A 22522-nucleotide genomic window follows, 5' to 3' on the forward strand; every position below is an offset into this window, starting at 1 on the left:
GCTGAAACATTCATAGTACAGTGCTCTCACACAGGATCGCAGGATGAATGCATCACGTGCGCTCCCAGGATAGCGGGCATTCACTGCAAGGATGCGCTGCGTGTGGTCGCACACCAGCTGCACATTCAGGAAGTGGTATCCCTTTCGGTTTCTGAATACCTCGGCGTTCTTGAATGGTGTTCGCAAGGTCACGTGTGTGCAGTCAATGGCTCCTTGAACCCTCGAGCAGCCCGCAATCCTGGCAAACCCACATGCCTGTTCATTTTGTTTCTCATTGCTCATTGGGAACATTATGAAGTCCATTCTGCAGGTGTAGAGAGCCTGTGTGACATCACGGATGCAGCGATGTGCAGCAAATTAAAAGACGCTGCATATGTCCCCTGATGCAGCCTGGAAGGAGCCGGAGACATAGCAGGCCAGCGCCACACTGACCTTCAGTGCAACGGGCAGCACAGTCCTGGTGCCGATGTGAGGCAGGTCTGCCTGTAAGAGATGGCATATCTCTGTCAGCACCTCCTTTCGGAAGCGCAGCCTTCTGACACACTGTTCCTCCGACTGGTCGAGGTATGAACATTGCTGCCTGTAAACTTGTAGGGGGTAATGCCTCCTGCCCCTACAACTATGGGCTCTCCTCATTCGTGGGCTGACATGGCCAACAGCCCTTCTATCTTGACACCGCCTAACAAGAGCTTGTAGAAGGTGATGCTGGTGAGCTAGTAATCCACCCATTAAATTGTTAAACATTGTAATGACCCTGTAACGTCAGATAAATCTGCCGATCCAAAGTCAGACATTCACACACCATGTTCTATCGAAACCTTGCACTCAATGTGACCTCCGATGAATGTTCTTCCTCCTCCCTTTAAACAGCTTACAGGTATCGACTACAAAAAGTGGGGCCACCTGGTTTCTCTGGCGTGATTCGGGGCAGACACTAAATTAGGCGGCCACACCTAATTTTGCGAGCAGGTCGTTACACGAGGACTGACGCCATGATCTGACTGAAAGTACGCAGCGAGGCGATAGCATTTTGCGCCTCTGGTAAACCAGAAGCAAATTTCTGGGCAGGGCGCTGCAAGCTTCGTAGCCAGGCAGTAATCACTTCGAGATGCATTACTGCCCTTCCAGGGCGTTAACTGAGGTGCTATTCAACCGAATTTCTCCCCCGTATGTTTTTTACTCCCGAGTTCAGGGATAAGTGAGTAGAATATTTTTAATACTTTCTATCATTGAAGCAATTTTATTTCAATCTATTTTTCTTACTCAAATTTCCTCTGATTAAGTGTAATGTAAACATATTTTTATGTGTAACTGGTGCTGACATGTGTTACAAAGGTTGTTGGTCTCAGCTTGTGTGTATGTTGATCTAAATGAGCGTAGTAAAATTGAGCCATCTAGACCAATTTGAAAAGATAAATGTAAGTGGCCATAAGAAAAAAATGATCTTTGGAGAATTTTCTGGTATTTTAATAACAACATTATAGAGAACTGTCAACCTATTCCAAATGATGTAAGGATAGAAAAAAGATAAATGCATTCTGAAAATGTATATTAAGGTAGATTTCTTGCATCATGTAGTTATATATGGAGTCTCTTCAAATGAATGCATATGCCTCAACCTCTAAAAATTTGAACGTAGATAAAATGTATGGCATCTAAATTTATCATACAATAAAGTTTTCATATATTTGCTCAATTCCAAGTGATTACAGAAAACAGCAACTTTTTTTCTTTATAATTTATAATAAAGCACCCCGCAAACCTGTAACATTCCACAGATATGAATGCCTTTGTTACTATTACAACTGCATTGTAGAACATGCAGATTAATGCCGGTTATGGGAGACAGAGATGTCCTAAACCATTTTGTGAAAGTGGCAGTGTAACTGCAGCCTTAATGACCTGAAACAGATGCTCAAGGAGAAGATGACTGGCAATGAAAAGTTGAAAGGAAGGTAGAAAGAGGGAAGTAAAATAACCCTAATAAAATTACAGAAATAAAAGTCTATACTGTTAAATATTATCAATAAATTGTTGTTCACTGGGTAAAAAATTACCGAGAATGTGCCTTTGGTTATGAGATTTACAACTTAGTCTTGGCCACTTCTCGAACCCTTATCATAACAGTCCATTGCTATTACGGTCAATGCCAAATCAGATGAGTTCAAATCCCCAGAGTTCATGCTAACATTATAAAATTATCTGGTCAAGTGCATCTGAACTGCTTAATGCAATTTTGTTCACCACAACATAATGACCTAGACATCACACTGTTCTTTACTTGGCGGAAATGCAACAGACATGCCACCTTCACAACCCCCAGATTAGCTATAAAATGCTGAAAAAAATTAATGACTTGACCAGCATGAGCGAGGCAGATGTGCAACCCATCCGACTGAAGGACTCACTGGCACCATCTTATCTGTTGTCCTTTTGGCACGACCAATGGGCTAGATTCTCCTTCATGATCTCATCTGATTTCGGGCAGGATAGCAGCAGAGATAAGGAAAAATTGCTGCTTCAGTGCCTCTCTCCCACTGCCTCTGCTGAGAGCACTGCTGGCTACTCCTTCTCCACTTATTGCATGCAAATGGCCGAAGGGAAAGTGGCCTCAGTCTCTGCCAAGGCTGCCAATCTTTGGAGCTCTTCTGCTCCTTTAAATGCCTCGATGCCGCTTCTGCTGCTGTAGTGATGATCCCATTGCAACACCACTGGAATATTGCCACCTGTCTCTGCTGGGCTCCCTCTTGGCAGCAGGAATCCCACCAAGAGCCTGCTACGCATCAGAAATAAACACCAACCGAGGGAAATGGTTTGGGGCCATGCAATCAGATAGGTGGCTGTAATCCATATCTGGCTGGAACTCCTCACTGAAGAAGAGAATCCAGTCCAAAGTTTCCATGTTGTCTGTGTACCAGTTTGGACATTGTGCAGTGCCAATGCTCACTCCCACAGCTATCTGTCCATTGGCAACTTGAGTGATTTCCTTGAGAGAAGCATCATTAGGAGATTCACAGTTGTGATAGAAACCATTTGGGCTGTTTTTCTGAAAAATGATGGTCTCAGAAAATGTGCCCAGCACCAGTAGCCTAGCAGGCAGGTCTTTTCAGGACCTAGTATTCTCTCAGGAATGCAGGTCCACCATTTCTTTCTATCAGATCCCCAAGATACCTGAATATGTTGGTATGCAGTGAAAGGACCTGGTTGCACAGATGATTGTACTGGAGATACAACCTATAGTTGGTCTTTTTCAGGAACTAGCTACCAGAGTGAACAGCCACATCAGTCCCATGAGGTTCATAGTGATCATTAGCAGCCCAACAACCCCTGCACTTCAGGCATTGAGGTGCTACCTAGCAGAAGTTCAATGTTAGCTACAAGTATCAGAGCATGTGGAGGCACTAAAGGGAAGCACTATAGGGATGACTGAGTATCATGATCGTCTTATGTTTAATATAAAGCAATACATTTCCTTGGTACTTATTTTCCCCTACATAACTTGGGAAATTGGGATCTCAAGCATTGCTCTTCAAAGTTGGATGTAAGAATTGCGTGCTCCATATAATCCATCACCCTTTCATTTGCTTCTTATGCAGACAAACCCTTCTCTGGTCCTTTTGCTCCTCCTCCTCATTGTCAAGGAAGGCCAAGTACGGAGGAATGCCCAGAGGTAATATCATGTTCACTGGCAAGCAAGGGGAATTCCCCTTTAAAAGATTGTCAGAACCCTTTTGTTATGTATCCTACATGGTTACTGCTTGTACTATTACAAGGTGTGCCACTAGAGGGCACCGCAGTGGGAGACTTGCAGGTTACCTGTACAGGTGTGCCAGACCTAGTATAAAAGGCAGGCCACCAGGTGTGATCCTCACTCTGGAGTTATCAATAAAGGACTAAGGTCACTACAGTTCAAGTACAACACATTGCCTCGTGGAGTCATTGTCAGAGCATCCAAAGACATAACAATTGGCAACGAGATTATGGACCTTCACGTGAAAATGGCTACCCTTGATACGTTGCAGCAGTTCATCGATGGTGATGATTGGGATGCCTTTGTGGAGAGGCTCAACCATTTCTTCACAGCAAACGACCTGGCAGGCGACATTGGCTGATAAGCGCAGAGCTATCCTGCTAACCAGTTGTGGGCCCACTGTCTATAGCCTCGTCAGGGACTTACTGGCACCAGCAAAGACAACGACCAAGACATACGAGGAGCTTGTAAAGCTGATCCGAGAACAACTCAAGCCCAAAGAGAGCATCCTCACAGCCAGACACCAGTTTTACACCCACCGACGGCCCAAAGGCCAGGAAATCACGAAATATGCTGCAGACCTCAGGAGGCTGGTAGCACCGTGCGATTTCGACGACCACCTCACTGAAGCGCTGCGGGATATCTTTGTCATTGGAATCAGCCATGAGGGCCTTCTTCATAAGCTACTGTCTGCGGATACCACAGTCACACAGCAGAAGGCCATCTCCGTGAGCCAGGCATTCATGACGTCGACCTGCGGCTGTTGGCAGATGACTCATCCTCAGGACTCAAACCGAGCAAGTATTGTGCACAGAGTGGCGCCTTTCAGAGGCTGGACTGTAGAACGTGAACCTTCTCAGGGAAAAGAGAACAGGCCCCTGAGTTCCTTAACCCAGAGTCCGCCGAGGGGGGCTAACCGAGTAGTTCCATGCTGACGTTGCGGAGTGGGTCACAGCGCTCACCACTGCCGTTTTAAAGACCATATGTGTAAAGGCTGCAGCACAAAGGGCCACCTCCAGCCTCTTTGTGTAAAAGAAACATGACTCACTGTGTTGATGAGCCCCTGGCCCTGGCCTACCAAACCGTGGTCGCGGGTGCACGTAGACTATGCGGGCCCATTCATGGGCAAAATGTTCCTCGTAGTTGTAGATGCATTTCCAAAGTGGATCGAATGCACCATTTTAAACTCGAGCACAACCTCCACCACTGTGGAGAGCCTCGCAACCATGTTTGCAACGCACGGAATCCCTGACATATTGGTCAGTGACAATGGTCCGTGCTTCACCAGCGCAGAATTCCACCGTTCAAGCCGGCCTCCCACGGCCAGGCGGAGAGAGCAGTGCAAATCATTAAACAAGGTATGCTTAAAATCCAAGGTCCCACACTGCAGGGTCGCCTGTCGCGACTGCTGCTGGCATACAGATCTCGTCCGCATTCATTGACTGGGATCCCCCCCGCGCAACTATTGATGAAAAGGACTTTAAAAACAAGGCTCTCATTAATCCTCCCAGACATGTACGAAATCGTTGAGGCAAAGCGCTGTAAGCTGATTGAGTACCATGACAGAAATTCGAGGGGGAGATAGAATGAGATAGGGGACAAACGATGGCAGGGGTCCCAAATGGCTTGCAGGGACAGTAATGGGCAAGGAAGGAAACAGGCTACTGGTCGTACAAATGGACAATGGCAAAACCTGCCGGAGGCATGTAGACCAAGTCAAAAGCAGATTTACCAACAACACTGCGGAACCAGAGGCAGACTACAATGTGGAACTCGCACCACACCTGGTGGACAGACAGAGGGAACAACCTGAGGAAAGGGCAATCCCAACAGACAACCCAGGCGAGTCAACAACAATCACACCAATCGAAACAGACAGCCCAGGTGAGATACCAGCAACCACACCCAAAGAAAAACAGACACCAAGGCAAACAATTGAACCACAACTCAGACGCTCCACGCGAGAGCGTAGACCACCTGAGAGACTGAACCTATAAAGACAATAAGACCTTGGGGGAGGGTGATGTCATGTATCTTACATTATTATATATAACTGTATCCTAACATGCCATACATGACTGTAATAAGATATGACCTGTAACCACCAGCATACCTTACCACCAGGGGTGCACTTGCAAGAGAGAGGTATATAAGCAGAGGTCTCATACAAGTGCAGCATTCCAGAGCTGTGCAATAAAGGTGCAGGTCCAGAGTGACCTTGACTTCATTACATGCCTTGTGTGAATCTGTACTGAAGGGACAGGACTTTACAATTCCAGTCTTCATGGAAGTGGACACGGGAGCGAGCCAGTCAGTAATGAATCAAGAAGCCTTTGAGAGGCTATGGGACAATCAAACTGAATGACCCAAGTTGGTCCCAGTTCAAGCAAAGCTGGGAACCTACACCAATGAACTTATCCCAGTCGTTGGTAGTGCAGATGTAAAGGTACTCCATGATGCGCGGTGTACAAGTTACCTCTGTGGATTGTTGCAGGTGATGGACCAACGCTACTCGCAAGAAGGTGGATGGAGAAGATCCATTTGGAGTTGGGAAGATTTCACCCCTCCAGCAATCGACGTCCTCCATGCTCGGAGGCAAAGCAAGCCCTCACCTGAGGGTGGACCCGGCACCAGTGCGCAGACCAGCACAGCACCCGAGGCACAGACCGCTCAGCACGACTGCGTGGAGATGATCCAGCTGAGATGACCCGAACGCACCTTCCAGGCTCTAGTGGCAAGACTCCAGAGGAAGGAAATCGTATCCAAAGGCGACTTCCCAGCTTCGATGGCAGAACCCGGGGAGAAGAGGATCACCGCATTCGAAATTGTCGATGGAGGAAAGATGGCGCCCAAACCACGAGGTGATGCACTGAAGAAAAAGATGGCGGCGGCCAGATCACGAGTTGCAATGCTGATGGAGCATCACTTGGCAACAAATGGAGCAGATGATTGGGGTAAAGATAGCAAGGCTCTCTTAAAGGAGGCCTGCAACCCACCACACTTAAAGGGACAGTTCCACATTTTCAATCAATGTAAGAGCAAGTGTGAGTGAGATGTAAAATGTGCAATTGATGATCAGAGTTGTATACATGCAATAAGCAAAAAAGTCTTAATGTAATAACAACTGTGAGTTAAATGTAAAATGTGTAATTGATGATCAGAGTTGTGTACATGCAATAAGCAAAGAAAAGTCACGCGATCGCGAGTGGAGCTACAGGTTATTTACAATGAGTAATGAAACATTGTGCGATGTAAGATTTCAACTGCATTCAGTCAATGCAGCGGGCAGACACCCATCGGGAGCACACAGGTCCAGCAAGCTACCCAATGTAGTAGCCTGCGTCCCTGGGATCAGAGTTATGCACCATGGAGTGTGGCCACAAGCAGCCAATACATACAAGCTGCAGGGCAAGCCATCTCAGGAGGACAATGGCACCAGTATTGATACCCTGCCCCTGACCAGCTCCACCTCTCAGGCACCCGATGGCACCAACCGCCATGAGCCTAAAAGAACAAACTGTGCTAAGGCGCAGCCCCCAGACCCTATCGTCACCAAGGCCATACCCGGGAACGAAGGGTCACCCGCAACAGTTCTCCCAAATGGGACCGGGACCAGCCAGGATCCCAAACCAAATAACGGTCAGGCAAGTGAGTCAGCAGTTCCCTGTGCACTGCTAGACGATTGCTCCTCAGGGAGCAGCAGCGACCCAGGGCGCAAGGAGAGGACAGGGAGGTCACAGGTAACAGTGAACCTGCCCGACGCTAGGAGCAACGGCAAAAGCCCCAAGAGCAGGCAACTTGAGCCAACCGGGTTCCCACTGCCAGCACTCGGCACTGCACCGCCACCAGACTAGCTGGACACCATCCAGCAGTCCTGGCACTAGTTTGTCCTCATGCACTGGCGCTGACCCCAGTACTGACTCCAAGAATATTCCAAGCATGTACCACGAATGCAATACTGTAAATGCAAATTTTTTTTTTGGACTTGAATGTATATGAATGTAATGAACCAACGGCATCATCTGTATGTGGGCGGGGGGTGGGACGGTGGAGAGAATGGAGTGGTCATTCTCAGAAACCACCAGCACTCTACTGCCAAAGAAACACCACCCACTCACTCAAGATGGAAACGACCCACCAAGGGTCAACCAGATAAGAGCTATGCCCAGAGCACAGTCAATGCAGAAGCGATTTGCACTAAAGGCTTGGGGGAGAGTGATGCCATGTATCCTACATGGTTATTGCTTGTACTATTACAAGGTGTGCCATCAGAGGGCACCGCAGTGGGAGACTTGCAGGTTACCTGTACAGGTGTGCCAGACCTAGTATAAAAGGCAGGCCACCATGTGTGATCCTCACTCTGGAGTTAACAATAAAGGACTAAGGTCACTACAGTTCAAGTACAACACATTGCCTCGTGGAGTCATTGTCAGAGCATCCAAAGACATAACACCTTTGAACCCTTCTCATTGTGATTCACAGTTTCAGTCCTGAGAAATTGTTATCCTTAAGGTCACAGCCTGAAACTGACTGCAGAAATAAATGATCTTCTAATATGATCGAAAATCTCAATTTACTCAACCAATTTTTGAAGTTTGGCAACATTGCATTGCCCCCATTAGAATTTATATTATTGAGTATTGGGCCCTCTATTGTGTACAAATAGGCCTCACAAATAGCATATGATAAGGTAAAATGATGGGATATCTGGCAAATATCATCCTAACCTCACTTATATGCTGCTGATGAGTTGCTGACAAATGGTAGAATTACATCTTAAGTTTGGGGGGGAGTGGGGTGGGGAGAAAACCTAGACGACAAATGCGTGGCCAGAAATTCGATGGTCCGTGATTCTGAGCTGTTTTCTGTCCATGCTGACCACGTTTGTGCTCATTTTCACATGGGAGAAAGTTGAAGATCCAGGCCCTAGAGGTAGTGCACAGGAGAGCAACAAGGCTGAAACTCAGTGTTAGAAGGATGTGCTGGGGCTTATCAGCTTGAAAAAATCTTATAGAGTGACATTAGATAATTACAGCATAAAGATAAATGTAGAACAGTATTTTTGGACACACCAAGGGAACAGGGCAAGAGAACACAAATGAAGTTTGAGGTAGTTACTAGGAAGTTTCTCACGCAGAGTGTAATCATACGTTGTTGGGAGGGTTGTTGAGGCCTAGATATTGGACCTCATTTAAGAAACAGTAATGGGAAGTGGGTATGGTTGGTATATGGTTAGATCAAATGGGCTACAGGACTTCTTTCATCCAAATGCTTTTTGTGAAATTCCTGACCCCTATTCTAAGATAGAAACTATAGAAACTATGCAATCCACATTGGTAAGCAAAAGTACATATTTTGTCTTTATATGACATATGATCCTTTTATGAAGGGTAACATTAAAGTTTTGACCATTAAATTAGGTTGCGAGGATATGATACGCCACAGGAAATTGCACTCATTGGCCATCTAACTGGATCAGTTTATCTTGATTGCCTACAAAACGCAATGCAGTGATGCAGCACACTGGAGCTGCAACCTGTTACACCACAGTGCGAGGATGCAAAGTCACATCTGCAAATCTCCATAGTGCTTCATTATCTGAGGAGTTCCGAATGGAACTGAACACTGTGCAATTATCAACAAAACTCCTCACTTCTGATGGAGGGAAGTTCATTGATGAATCTGCTGAAGATGGTTGGGCCTAAGACACTGCCCTGAGGAAATCCTGCTGTGATGTCCTGGGGCTGAAATGATTGGCCTCCAACAACCACAACCATCTTCCTTTGTGCTAGGTATGATTCCAGCCAGATGAGAGTTTCCCCCCTGATTCCCATTCACTTAAATTTTACTAGGGCTCCTTGATGCCACACTTGGTCAAATGCTGCCTTGATTTCAAGGGGAGTCACTCTCACCTCACCTCTTCAGCTCTTTTGTTCATGTTTGGACCAAGGCAGTAATGAGGTCAGGAGCTGAGTGCTCCTGGCAGAACCCAAACTGAGTATTGGTGAGCAGGTTATTAGTGATTAAGTATCGCTTGATAGCACTGTCAACAACAACTTCGATCACTTTGCTGATGATTGAGAGTAGACTGACGGGGCGGTAATCGGCTGGATTGGATTTATCTTGCTTTTTATGGACAGGATATACCTGGGCAGTTCTCCACATTGTCCGGTAGATGCCAGTGTCATGCTGTACTGGAACAGCTTGGCTAGAGGCTCGGCTAGTTCTGGAGCACAAGTCTTCAGCACGACAGCCGGGACATTGTCGGGGTCCATAGCCTTTGAGGTGTCCAGTGCGCTCAGCCGTTTCTTGATATCACATGGAGTGAATTGAATTGGTTGAAGACTGGCTTCTGTGATGGTGGGGACCTCAGAAGGAGTCCGAGATGGATCATCCATTCAGCACTTCTGGCTGAAGATGGTTGCAAATGTTTAGTCTTGACTTTTACACTCCATGCTGGGCTCCTCCATCATTGAGAATGGGGATGTTCATGGAGCCTCTTCCTCCTGTCAGTTGATTAATGGTCCACCACCATTCACGACTGGATGTGCCAGGACTGCAGAGCTTTGATCTGATCCGTTGGTTGTGGCATCACTTAGCTCTGTCTATAGCATGCTTCTTCTGTTATTTAGCATGCATGTAGTCCTGAGTTGCAGCTTCCCAAGGTTGGCACCTCATATTTAGGTACGCCTGGTATTGCTCCTGGCATGCTCTTCTAAACTTCTCATTGAACCAGGGTTGGTCGCCTGGCTTGATGTTAATGGTAGAGTGAGGGATATGCTGGGCCATGAGGTTGCAGATTGTGGTGGAATACAATTCTGCTGTTGCTGCTGATGGCCGACAGCATCTCACGGATGCCCAGTTTTGAGCTGCTAGATCTGTTCTGAATCTATTTCATTTAGCACAGTGGTATGGCCACACAGCACTTTGTCTCCACAAGGACTGTGTGGTAGTCACTGCTACATGCTTTCATGGACAGATGCATCTGCAACAGGTAGATTGGTGAGGATGAAGCCAAGTAGGTTTTTCGCTCGTGTTGGTACTCTCACCACCTGCTGCAGGCCCAGTCTAACAGCTATGTCCTTTAGAACTCGGTCAGCTCGGTCAGTAATGGTGCTACTGAGCCACTCTTGGTGATGGAAATAGAAGTCGCCCACCCAGAGTACATTCTGTGCCGTTGCTTGTTCCAAGTGGTGTTCAACATGGAGGAGTACTGATTCATCAGCTGAGGGAAGGCGGTAGGTGGTAATCAGCAGGAGGTTTCCTTGCCCATGCTTGACCTGAAGCCACAAGCCTTCATGGGGTCTGGACTCCCAAGGCCACTCACTCCCGACTTTATGCCACTGTACTGCCACCTCTGGTGGGCTTGTCCTGCCAGTGGGACAGGACATACCCAGGAATGGTGATGGAGGAGTCTGGGACATTGGCTGAAAGGTATGATTCTGTTATTATGACTATGTCAGACTCGTCTGTGGGACAGCTCTCTCAATTTTGGCACCAGCCCCCAGATGTAGTGTGGAGGACTTTGCAGGGTCGACTGGGCTGGGTGTGCCATTGTCATGTCCGAAACCGAGGTCAATGCTGGCTGGTCCATCCAGCTTTATTTTTATTATTGTTTCTTGTAGCGGTTTGTTACAACTGAGTGGCTTCCTAGGCCATTTCAGAGGGCAGTTACGAGTCAACCACGTTGCTGTGGGTCTGGTGTCACATTTAGGCCAGACCAGGTAAAAACTGCAGATTTCCTTCCTTAAAGGACAGTAGTGAACCAGATGGGTTTTTACGAAAATCCAAATTTTATGGTCACCATTACTGATACTTTTATGCCAGACTTATTTAATTAACTGGATTTAAATTCCCCAGCTGCCGTGATGAGACTTGAAGTCACTGTCTCCAGATTATTAGTCCAGGCCTTTGGATTACTAGTCCAGTAACATAACCACTATGCTACCGTTCCAGTAATGACAAAACACATCCCTTACTCCTCCTCCCTCCATCCACCATCACAGCTATGTATTCTCCTGGGAGAGGCAAAAAGCAGAGAAAAAACCCTGGATCAATAAGGGGAAACAAAACCTTGGAAAATTCCTCTCCGATCCCCTCAGTCGATCAAAACGAGTCCAGGAGATCACATGGATCAAGTATTACCTAGAAAGGCCTTCTATATGATGTAATCTCTGCCCCAGTTAAATAATAGTTTTAATGCTTTTAAATGAATTTTATTTCTGTATTCCTTTATACAATATGAATATTAACCCCAAGCACAGGAAACCCAACAAACCGTCTTTGGCATGCTGACAGTGCTGTTCAGAGAATTGGGAGCAATATCATTCACTGAAACCCATGGGATATAAAGTTACAGCTAAGCAATAATAACAAAAGCAGGAAACAGATCAGCACACTTTGGAGTCTACATGGTTCCCAGGGACTTTCAGATTGCCAACTGCAGATGTTGATGGTTTTGAACTAAACCTATGAATACAGCAGCCTCATTCCAGTTTTCTTCACTATGTGAATTATTATGACTACGCAGAATGGTTTTTTGTATTATTATTCCAATCAGAACCAACCTCCCACCACAATTTAACTATTAGTTTTGTATTTTGGAATCAAACTGCAAATTACTCACCAGCTGAAGATTAATTGTATTTCCAGTGAAGAAAAACAAGCATTGCTTCAATTTTTCAAAGAAACAATTTAAAGGATTGTTTTCCGACTTTGTGCTTCTGGTGGGGAATGTAAATCAAAAATTCAGACATGTGCTGCACAATGTTCTCATTTAGCTGCACGGCTGCGCAACTGTATGAAGCTCCCGTGGAGGCTGCATGCCAGTTTCTCAATGGAAAAAACGTGCATGCGCGGAAGTTTAAAGGGGCAGCACACCCTCAAAGAAAATTGAGGGTACACGGGTGCCGTGCATGAATTTCCAGCCATCAATGGTCATACAATCATGTGCAACACAAGGCCAAATTTCTGATATACACTCTCAGTGGGTGTGGCAAAGTGTTGGGTGTACAAAATTCAGAAATTACCCCTTTAGTGTTAAGTATAGCCAGAGAAGAAGTCTCAATGTCTGAATCCACATTTTATAATCACCTTGGATCTCAGTTTCATTTGCAGGCAATGCCAGTGAAGTCTCAATGATCTAAAGTAAACATTCACGTCGCTTGTTACAATCCTAAATTTTCTAGAAACAATCTGGATTATTTTTTCATTCTGATGGTTTTCCAGGATTGCATTTTCAGCAGAAACTTACAGCTAAGGAGCTTCAATAAAAATAAATGGAAATTTGAGAACCTTGTCAATAGTTGCATGTTTCACTATTTTCTGCTGTAACCACAATGCATACTGAAAGAAATACAGATATAGTAAAACACACAAGAGGATTAGTTAACAATTGATAACATTTTTTAGCAATCTCCATTATCAACTTCCATCTCATAATATCTAAGATGTTTTATACTCTCAGAAAGTTAATGTTCTTTTGGGTTTTGAGTTTTTTAATGCTAACTTCTCTGTGAATGTGAAATCCATGTGTTTTCCACAATCGTTTTGCCCATGCTAGCATTAGTATGAATGCCAAAAATCTGTTTAATTGCAATTTAGCTCTGATATTACCAGTTTCACACTTCTGAATTGGTTTATGTAACACCTGACAATGTTAAGCTGGCTGCAGACATCGTTATTCTGGACAAATAAGTTTCAACTGCACACAAGAAAAGCTCTTCATCGGCTAGTCTCTGTTCAAAACTATAGATATTTCTTTGGAATTCCTCTGACTCCACCACAGTAACTTCACCAGAAGTGCGACAGAACCCCCTCAGGTTTCAGCCAAACTTTGGGTCAAGTTGCAGTGGTGGAGCACGAGAACCTTCGAGCAAACTCCCAGCCATGTTCTTGACAGATGAAACATAGAAACATAGAAACATAGAAAATAGGTGCAGGAGTAGGCCATTCGGCCCTTCGAGCCTGCACCACCATTCAATGAGTTCATGGTTGAACATGCAATTTCAGTACCCCATTCCTGCTTTCTCGTCATACCCCTTGATCCCCCTAGTAGTAAAGACTACATCTAACTCCTTTTTAAATATATTTAGTGAATTGGCCTCAACAACTGTAGAGAATTCCACAGGTTCACCACTCTCTGGGTGAAGAAGTTTCTCCTCATCTCGGTCCTAAATGGCTTACCCCTTATCCTTAGACTGTGACCCCTGGTTCTGGAATTCTCCAACATTGGGAACATTCTTCCTGCATCTAACCTGTCGAAACCCATCAGAATTTTAAACGTTTCTATGAGATCCCCTCTCAGTCTTCTGAACTCCAGTGAATACAAGCCCAGTTGATCCAGTCTTTCTTGATATGTCAGTCCCGTCATCCCGGGAATCAGTCTGGTGAACCTTCGCTGCACTCCCTCAATAGCAAGAATGTCCTTCCTCAAGTTAGGAGACCAAAACTGTACACAATACTCCAGGTGTGGCCGCACCAAGGCCCTGTACAACTGTAGTAACACCTCCCTGCCCCTGTACTCAAATCCCCTCGCTATGAAGGCCAACATGCCATTTGCTTTCTTAACCGCCTGCTGTACCTGCATGCCAACCTTCAATGACTGATGTACCATGACACCCAGGTCTCGTTGCACTCCCCTTTTCCTAATCTGTCACCATTCAGATAATAGTCTGTCTCTCTGTTTTTACCACCAAAGTGGATAACCTCACATTTATCCACATTATACTTCATCTGCCATGCATTTTCCCACTCACCTAACCTATCCAAGTCACTCTGCAGCCTCATAGCATCCTCCTCGCAGCTCACACTGCCACCCAACTTAGTGTCATCCGCAAATTTGGAGATACTACATTTAATCCCCTCGTCTAAATCATTAATGTACAATGTAAACAGCTGGGGCCCCAGCACAGAACCTTGCGGTACCCCACTAGTCACTGCCTGCCATTCTGAAAAGTACCCATTTACTCCTACTCTTTGCTTCCTGTCTGCCAACCAGTTCTCAATCCACGTCAGCACACTACCCACAATCCCATGTGCTTTAACTTTGCACATTAATCTCTTGTGTGGGACCTTGTCGAAAGCCTTCTGAAAGTCCAAATACACCACATCAACTGGTTCCCCCTTGTCCACTCTATTGGAAACATCCTCAAAAAATTCCAGAAGATTTGTCAAGCATGATTTCCCTTTCACAAATCCATGCTGACTTGGACCTATCATGTCACCTCTTTCCAAATGCGCTGCTATGACATCCTTAATAATTGATTCCATCATTTTACCCATTACTGATGTCAGGCTGACCGGTCTATAATTCCCTGTTTTCTCTCTCCCTCCTTTTTTAAAAAGTGGGGTTACATTGGCTACCCTCCACTCCATAGGAACTGATCCAGAGTCAATGGAATGTTGGAAAATGACTGTCAATGCATCCGCTATTTCCAAGGCCACCTCCTTACCTACTCTGGGATGCAGTCCATCAGGCCCTGGGGATTTATCGGCCTTCAATCCCATCAATTTCCCCAACACAATTTCCCGACTAATAAGGATTTCCCTCAGTTCCTCCTTCTTACTAGACCCTCTGACCCATTTTATATCCGGAAGGTTGTTCGTGTCCTCCTTCGTGAATACCGAACCAAAGTACTTGTTCAATTGGTCTGCCATTTCTTTGTTCCCTGTTATGACTTCCCCTGATTCTGACTGCAGGGGACCTACATTTGTCTTTACTAACCGTTTTCTCTTTACATATCTATAGAAGCTTTTGCAGTCCGTCTTAATGTTCCCTGCAAGCTTCTTCTCGTACTCTATTTTCCCTGCCCTAATGAAACCCTTTGTCCTCCTCTGCTGAGTTCTAAATTTCTCCCAGTCCCCGGGTTCGCTGCTATTTCTGGCCAATTTGTATGCCACTTCCTTGGCTTCAATACTATCCCTGATTTCCCTTGATAGCCACGGTTGAGCCACCTTCCCTTTTTTATTTTTACGCGAGACAGGGATGTACAATTGTTGTAGTTCATCCATGCGGTCTCTAAATGTCTGCCATTGCCCATCCACCGTCAACGCCTTAAGTATCATTTGCCAATCTATCCTAGCCAATTCACGCCTCATACCTTCAAAGTTACCCTTCTTTAAGTTCTGGACCATGGTCTCTGAATTAGCTGTTTCATTCTCGATCCTAATGTAGAATTCCACCATATTATGGTCACTCTTCCCCAAGGGGCCTCGCACAATGAGATTGCTAATTAATCCTCTCTCATTACACAACACCCAGTCTCAGATGGCCTCCCCACTAGTTGGTTCCTTGACATATTGGTCTAGAAAACCATCCCTTATGCACTCCAGGAAATCCTCCTCCACTGTATTGCTTCCAGTTTGGTTAGCCCAATCTATATGCATATTAAAGTCACCCATGATAACTGCTGCTTTATTGCATGCATCCCCAATTTCCTGTTTTATGCCCTCCCCAACATCACTACTACTGTTTGGAGGTCTGTACACAACTCCCACTAACATTTTTTGCCCTTTGGTGTTCTGCAGCTCTACCCATATAGATTCCACATCATCTAAGCTAATGTCCTTCCTAACTATTGCATTAATCTCCTCTTTAACCAGCAATGCTACCCCACCTCCTTTTCCTTTTATTCTATCCTTCCTGAATGTTGAATACCCATGGATGTTGAGTTCCCAGCCCTGATTATCCTGGAGCCACGTCTCTGTAATCCCAATCACATCATATCTGTTAACATCTATTTGCACAGTTAATTCATCCACTTTATTACGGATACTCCTTGCATTAAGACACAGAGCCTTCAGGCTTGTTTTTTTAACACCCTTTGTCCTTTTAGAATTATAATGTAATGTGGCCCTTTTTGTTTCTTGCCTTTGTTTACTCGGCCTTCCACTATTGCTTTTTACCTTTCTACCATCTGTTTGTGACTCCATATTACTTCGCCCTATCTCGCTGCATAGGTTCCCATCCCCCTGCCATATTAGTTTAAACACTCCCGAACTGCATTAGCAGATGTTACCCCGAGGACATCAGTTCCAGTCCTGCCCAAGTGCAGACCGTCTCTTTTGTACAGGTCCCACTTCCCCCAGAACTTGTTCCAAAGTCCCAGGAATTTGAATCCCTCCCTCTTGCACCACTGCTCAAGCCACGTATTTATTCTAACTATCCTGCTCCCTCTACTCTGATTAGCACGTGGCACTGATAGCAATCCAGAGATTACTACCTTTGAGGTCCTACTTTTTAATTTAACTCCTAGCTCCCTAATTTCAGCTTGAAGGACCTCTTCCTGCTTCTTACCTATATCGTTGGTACCTACATGTACCACGACAACTGGCTGTTCACCCTCCCTCTCCAGAATGCTCTGCAGCCGCTCCGAGACATCCTTGACCCTTGCACCAGTGAGGCAACATACCATCCTGGAGTCTCGGTTGCGGCCACAGAAACTCCTATCTATTCCCCTTACAATAGAGTCCCCTATCACTATAGCTCTCCCACTCTTTTTCCCACCCTTCTGTGCAGCAGAGCCACCCACGGTGCCATGAACCTGGCTGCTGGTGCCTTCCCCTGGTAAGTCATCTCCCCCAACAGTATCCAAAATGGTATATCTGTTTTGGAGGGAGATGACCGCAGGGGACTCCTGCACTACCTTCCTGCTCTTGCCTTGTCTCTTGGCCACCCATTCACTAGCTGTCCTAACCCTTACCTGCGGTGTGACCAACTCACTAAATGTGCTATCCACAGCATTCTCAGCATCGCGCATGCTCCAGAGTGAGTCCATCCACAGCTCCAGTGCCGTCATGCGGTCTGTCAGGAGCTGCAGCTGGACACACTTTCCGCACACATAGTAGTCAGGGACACTGGAAGCATCCCTGACTTCCCACATAGCACAGGAGGAGCATGACATGGGTCCGAGCTCTCCTGCCATGACTTAACCCTTAAATTAATTAACTTACTAAAATTTACTTAAACACCAAACAGCTACTTAGTAGTTCGCTGCCAATTAAACCAATCTATGGGTGGTGATTGAGTGGGTGCTAACACCAACAAGATCAGATGTCAGCATGACAGGATGAAAGTTGTGTCCTTTACTGGCCTGGATTACAGATGAGGTCAGTAAGATGTTGAACAATTTGTGCAAAAGTACAAAAGTAAAACAACAGTAATACATAAATGAAAGGTCAAATAGGCATTGTATTGCCATCAATGGCAAGCTGCTTCTCAAGTAAGTGTCCTGCTGCCAGCAAAATGTCATAACCATTGAAATTAATATGCAAATTGCTTCCAACTTATGTAGACCTCCACATGCATGGAAAACACAAGCTATCCATTATTGCAAATTCATATTTGTAAAAAGAAAAATCAAGAAAAGGACAGTTCTGAGAAAAGACCTTGCTATCCTGGGAAGTCCATCTAGCAAAGCTTATTGGCTGAAAGATCGTTTTATTAAGTTGGTTAACTTTAGGTGGGCAGTCCACATCCTCGGAAATTTTTTAGCATGCCAGCATACATACCATGTGCTTAGAATACTACATCTGAAGCAAGTATCACTGCATCCAGCCAATAAAGAAGGCATTTGTATTGCAATGACTAGAATTACTGCATAGCAATATTATCATGCTCTCCATTGTTCCATAGGCTTTCCTCACAGATGGAGAATCCACAAGTGCAGTCACTGATGCCATACGTGGAAGAGGAAGAGCAGCAGGAAGAATGTTTCTCTTCTGTACAGATTGGCAGCACAGAATCACCATGGGATTGGAAAGTATGATGGAGTACACTTTTCGAAGGCAGCAGTATTATAAGAACATAAGAACATAAGAATTGGGAATTATTGAAGAGGCAATGTCACCGGTGTAATGTATGCACCCATGAGTATGCTCATAGGTTTGTAGAGCTGTTGAATTGGGAGTGGCTTAGCCAGTCACGTGATGTTCACAAGACTCAATAAAACCCCAGCTAGTTGGATTCAGGGGATCCACGATGAGGCAGGTGAGCCTGATGGATGAACTGGTAATTTGTAGTGTTGAAACCAACTAGTTTTTAATAGCATTGTGTTGCTATGAATTCTTAAGCAAAGAATCCGTGAAGCAAAGGAGGAGTCTTTAGAGAGACTTGAAGATGCTGAATGGAAGTCCAACATCTCTAAACCCTCTACAAGCATGTATACTGGTAAGTCTCTCAGTTGACCACTTTAAGCAGAGGATGCTGAACCATGTGCTTGGAGAGTCCACCTAATTTGGTTCAAAGGGGACCTGTGTACACCAAGGTCCAGGCACTCTGAATCAGTCTGTGTATAATATCTGAAGCATAATAACTAAAATGACAATTGAGGAAGACTTCTCCAGTCTTCCAGCAAGTGAAATCTAGCAAGTGTCAAATGCAGTGGGACATGCTGCAGCAACCTCAGTCAATGTGACCATAAACATAGTGTGTCATCTCAGATTGCTGCTCACACTGCAGCTGAGGGAATCTTAGGTGACAAAATGCAGAATTAGTGAAAACTGGCTTTAATTAGAAACAAGCCTGCAGACCAATTTACTGGAAGGATTTTAGCAACTTATACACATACTCCAACATAATAATGCTTTTTGCCTGGGTGGGTGCAGCTGCAGCAACACGCATGAACCACGGCACTGTATAGGACAAAGTGATTAATTTGATTGGTGCCCTGTCACTGGACTCAATATCTGTCATTGGTGCACTGTGGCTGCATTTCACACTATCTACTGGATGCACTACAGCAACTCACCAAGCTTACTTCAACAACACCTTGCAGTTCCATGACGTCTGAAGCCAGGAAGGCCAAGAGTAACAACTTAATGGGAACATCATTATATGCAAGTACCTCTCAAAATCACACACCATCCTGACTTGGACATATACCACTGTTCCTTTATCGTCACTGGGTAAAAATCCTGGAATTCCCTACCGACACTATTACTACGAGGATTGTAGCAGTTCAAGGAGAATGCCACCACCACAAAATGGGCAGGGAAATGCAGTGAAACATAGAAACATAGAAAATAGGTGCAGGAGTAGGCCATTCGGCCCTGCGAGCCTGCACCGCCATTCAATAAGATCATGGCTGATCATTCCCTCAGTACCCCTTTCCTGCTTTCTCTCCACACCCCTTGATCCCCTTAGCCGCAAGGGCCATATCTAACTTGAATATATCCAATGAACTGGCATCAACAACTCTCTGCGGCAGGGAATTCTATAGGTTAGTCCTAAATGCCCTACCCCTTATCCTAAGACTATGTCCCCTGGTTCTGGACTTCCCCAACATCGGGAACATTCTTCCCGCATCTAACCTGTCCAGTCCCATCAGAATCTTATACGTTCCAAGAGATCCCCTCTCATCCTTCCAAACTCCAGTGAATAAAGGCCCAGTTGACCCAGTCTCTCTTCATATGACAGTCCAGCCATTCCTGGAATCAGTTTGGTGAACCTTCGCTGCATTCCCTCAATAGCAAGAATGTCCTTCCTCAGATTAGGAGACCAAAACTGTACACAATATTCCAGGTGAGGCCTCACTAAGGCCCTGTACAACTGCAGTAAGACCTTTCTGCTCCTATATTCAAATCCCCTAGCTATGAAGGCCAACATACCATTTTCCTTCTTCACCGCTGCTGTATCTGCATTTCCACTTTCAGTGACTGATGAACCATGACACCCAGGTCTCGTTGCACCTCCCCTTTTCCTAATCTGCCGCCATTCAGATAATATTCTGCCTTAGTGTTTTTGCCCCCAAAATGGATAACCTCACATTTATCCACATTGTACTACATCTGCCATGCATTTGCCCACTCACCTAACCTGTCCAAGTCACCCTGCAGCCTCTTAGCATCCTCCTCACAGCTCACACAGCCAGCCAGTGAAATGGAACTGAGCCCAAGATCAGATCAGCCATGATCTTATAAAATGGCGGAGCAGGCTCGAGGGGCTGAGTAGCCTACTCCTGCTCTGGCCATATGTTCTTATATAAAACACTTCACCCTTTTACTTCGTGGCATCAATTTTCATCTTTACACATAAATACACCTTTTCTCACATCAGAGTTCTGTACATGTGATCTGTTAAAGTCACAGAAAAATTTAGGCCTTTTACATTACAGTAAATAAATGTTGCCACTAATTATAACATCACATTGTCTGTAAACACCAAGGTATATCAGCAAAATGGTCTTGTGAATGTGTTACTGGTAAGGTGCAGGGCAACATCAGCCAAGCAGATGAAACAACATCACCAGACAAAAGCAGTGCAGCAGATCAGAGATCAGTTGCTGCTGTTCTCATGCTACTAGTTATCCTTATTTTTCAATAGGCAGATGTTGTTACTGTTCTTTGTCCTCCTTTGGCCCTGGTGTCTGCTGATCCTCGGTAATCTATCTATTAATGGCTACGTTGTGCATCATGTAGTATACCATTAATATTTGACCACCTTTTCAGAGATACGAGGCAACTGCAAAAGTAGTGAGGCATTGTCTGAGCATACCAAAGACCTTCTTGATCAGTATTTCTTCCCAGAAACATTTAAATTTTACCATTTATTGTTGCATGCTTGCAATCTTCCAAAAATACACAACTAAAACCACCCAAGAAAACTGCAACTTAAAATTATTAGTATTTCACTGTGAACTCCTGACATGTGGATTCACCAGTTAAGTGAATAAAATGTTGTAGCAAACAGATTGTTCATTTAGCAGGTATTAATTAGTAAATGTTATGTTCAACACTCCCAGCACATATCATGAATTTGAGGACACCTCTGATTTTCTTATCCATTCATTTTAAGTTAACTAAAAGGTCAATGCCAGGAATGTTAAAAATGAGAATTTACCACGTAGCTTTGTTTACCAATCCTAACCTATGGCATAATGGTCCGGATTTTGTGCTGGTAATGATGATAAAACTGTCAGCGTTCGCCATCATTACCCCTCTGAAACTGACCATAACTTCACGATTAGCGCATGCGCAGATAAACACGAGGATCCAGACAGTGCAGTCAGTCATTCCCTGCTCCACCACAGGCTGTGCTATCGAACTCCCCATAGTCGGCAATCAGTGAAATCACTTGAACTGACGAACAGGTCCCATTTACCATTCTAAAATCACTGTTAAACACCCCATAAAAAGTTAAGCCTTGTTGAAATGTGTGTAACTGAGGTTTTAACAGCTTTTTGACCGCTAAACACCTGTCTGGCTTTGAAAAACTAATTTTATATTTGTGGAAAGTCAAATTTCTCCATTATGATAAAAATTACTAGATTTTAAAAATAATAAAAACTAGTTTTTTAAAGTTTGTTTATGATATTTCAGCTTCTACCTTAACCTCAAACTTTATTTTGCTCTCTAAAATTTTGTGAATGATAATCAGTGCTTTTTATTTCCCGGTTTGCTGTCTGAATGAATTCTTCAATGCGATTGGGTGCTTAGACAGCTTGATGACATCACTGCTAATGTATGCTGGGGTTCCTCTTTTGACAGTGCTACAATCAAATTAAGGTCGACAAAGCTAAAGTTTTCACCACGGAGATCATGAGATCTTTGTGGGCAGCTTTCTTTGAGGTAAACAGCAATTGCCGTCGCTTTGCCACTGACCGCAAATTCTGGGCCAATGTACAATAGATATATAAGACTTCCAATGGTAAGGTATTTTAGGTGAACTCACACACCTGGAATAGCGAAGACCAGGCTGATCCTAAATCTCCACTACATCAAACTTAATATCAGCCTCTGTATTAACTTTTTCAGTGTGATTGTTATATTATT

General features: G+C 44.8%; 1 protein-coding gene across 1 annotated transcript in view; it reads right to left on the reverse strand.

Moving 5' to 3' along the window:
• Positions 1 to 22522, reverse strand: part of colec12 (collectin sub-family member 12) — a 416325-nt gene that overhangs the window by 349250 nt on the left and 44553 nt on the right. The window lies entirely within an intron of this gene.

The sequence above is a fragment of the Pristiophorus japonicus genome, chromosome 1 (assembly GCF_044704955.1).
Source record: "Pristiophorus japonicus isolate sPriJap1 chromosome 1, sPriJap1.hap1, whole genome shotgun sequence".
In the NCBI taxonomy this organism is placed as follows: domain Eukaryota; kingdom Metazoa; phylum Chordata; class Chondrichthyes; family Pristiophoridae; genus Pristiophorus; species Pristiophorus japonicus.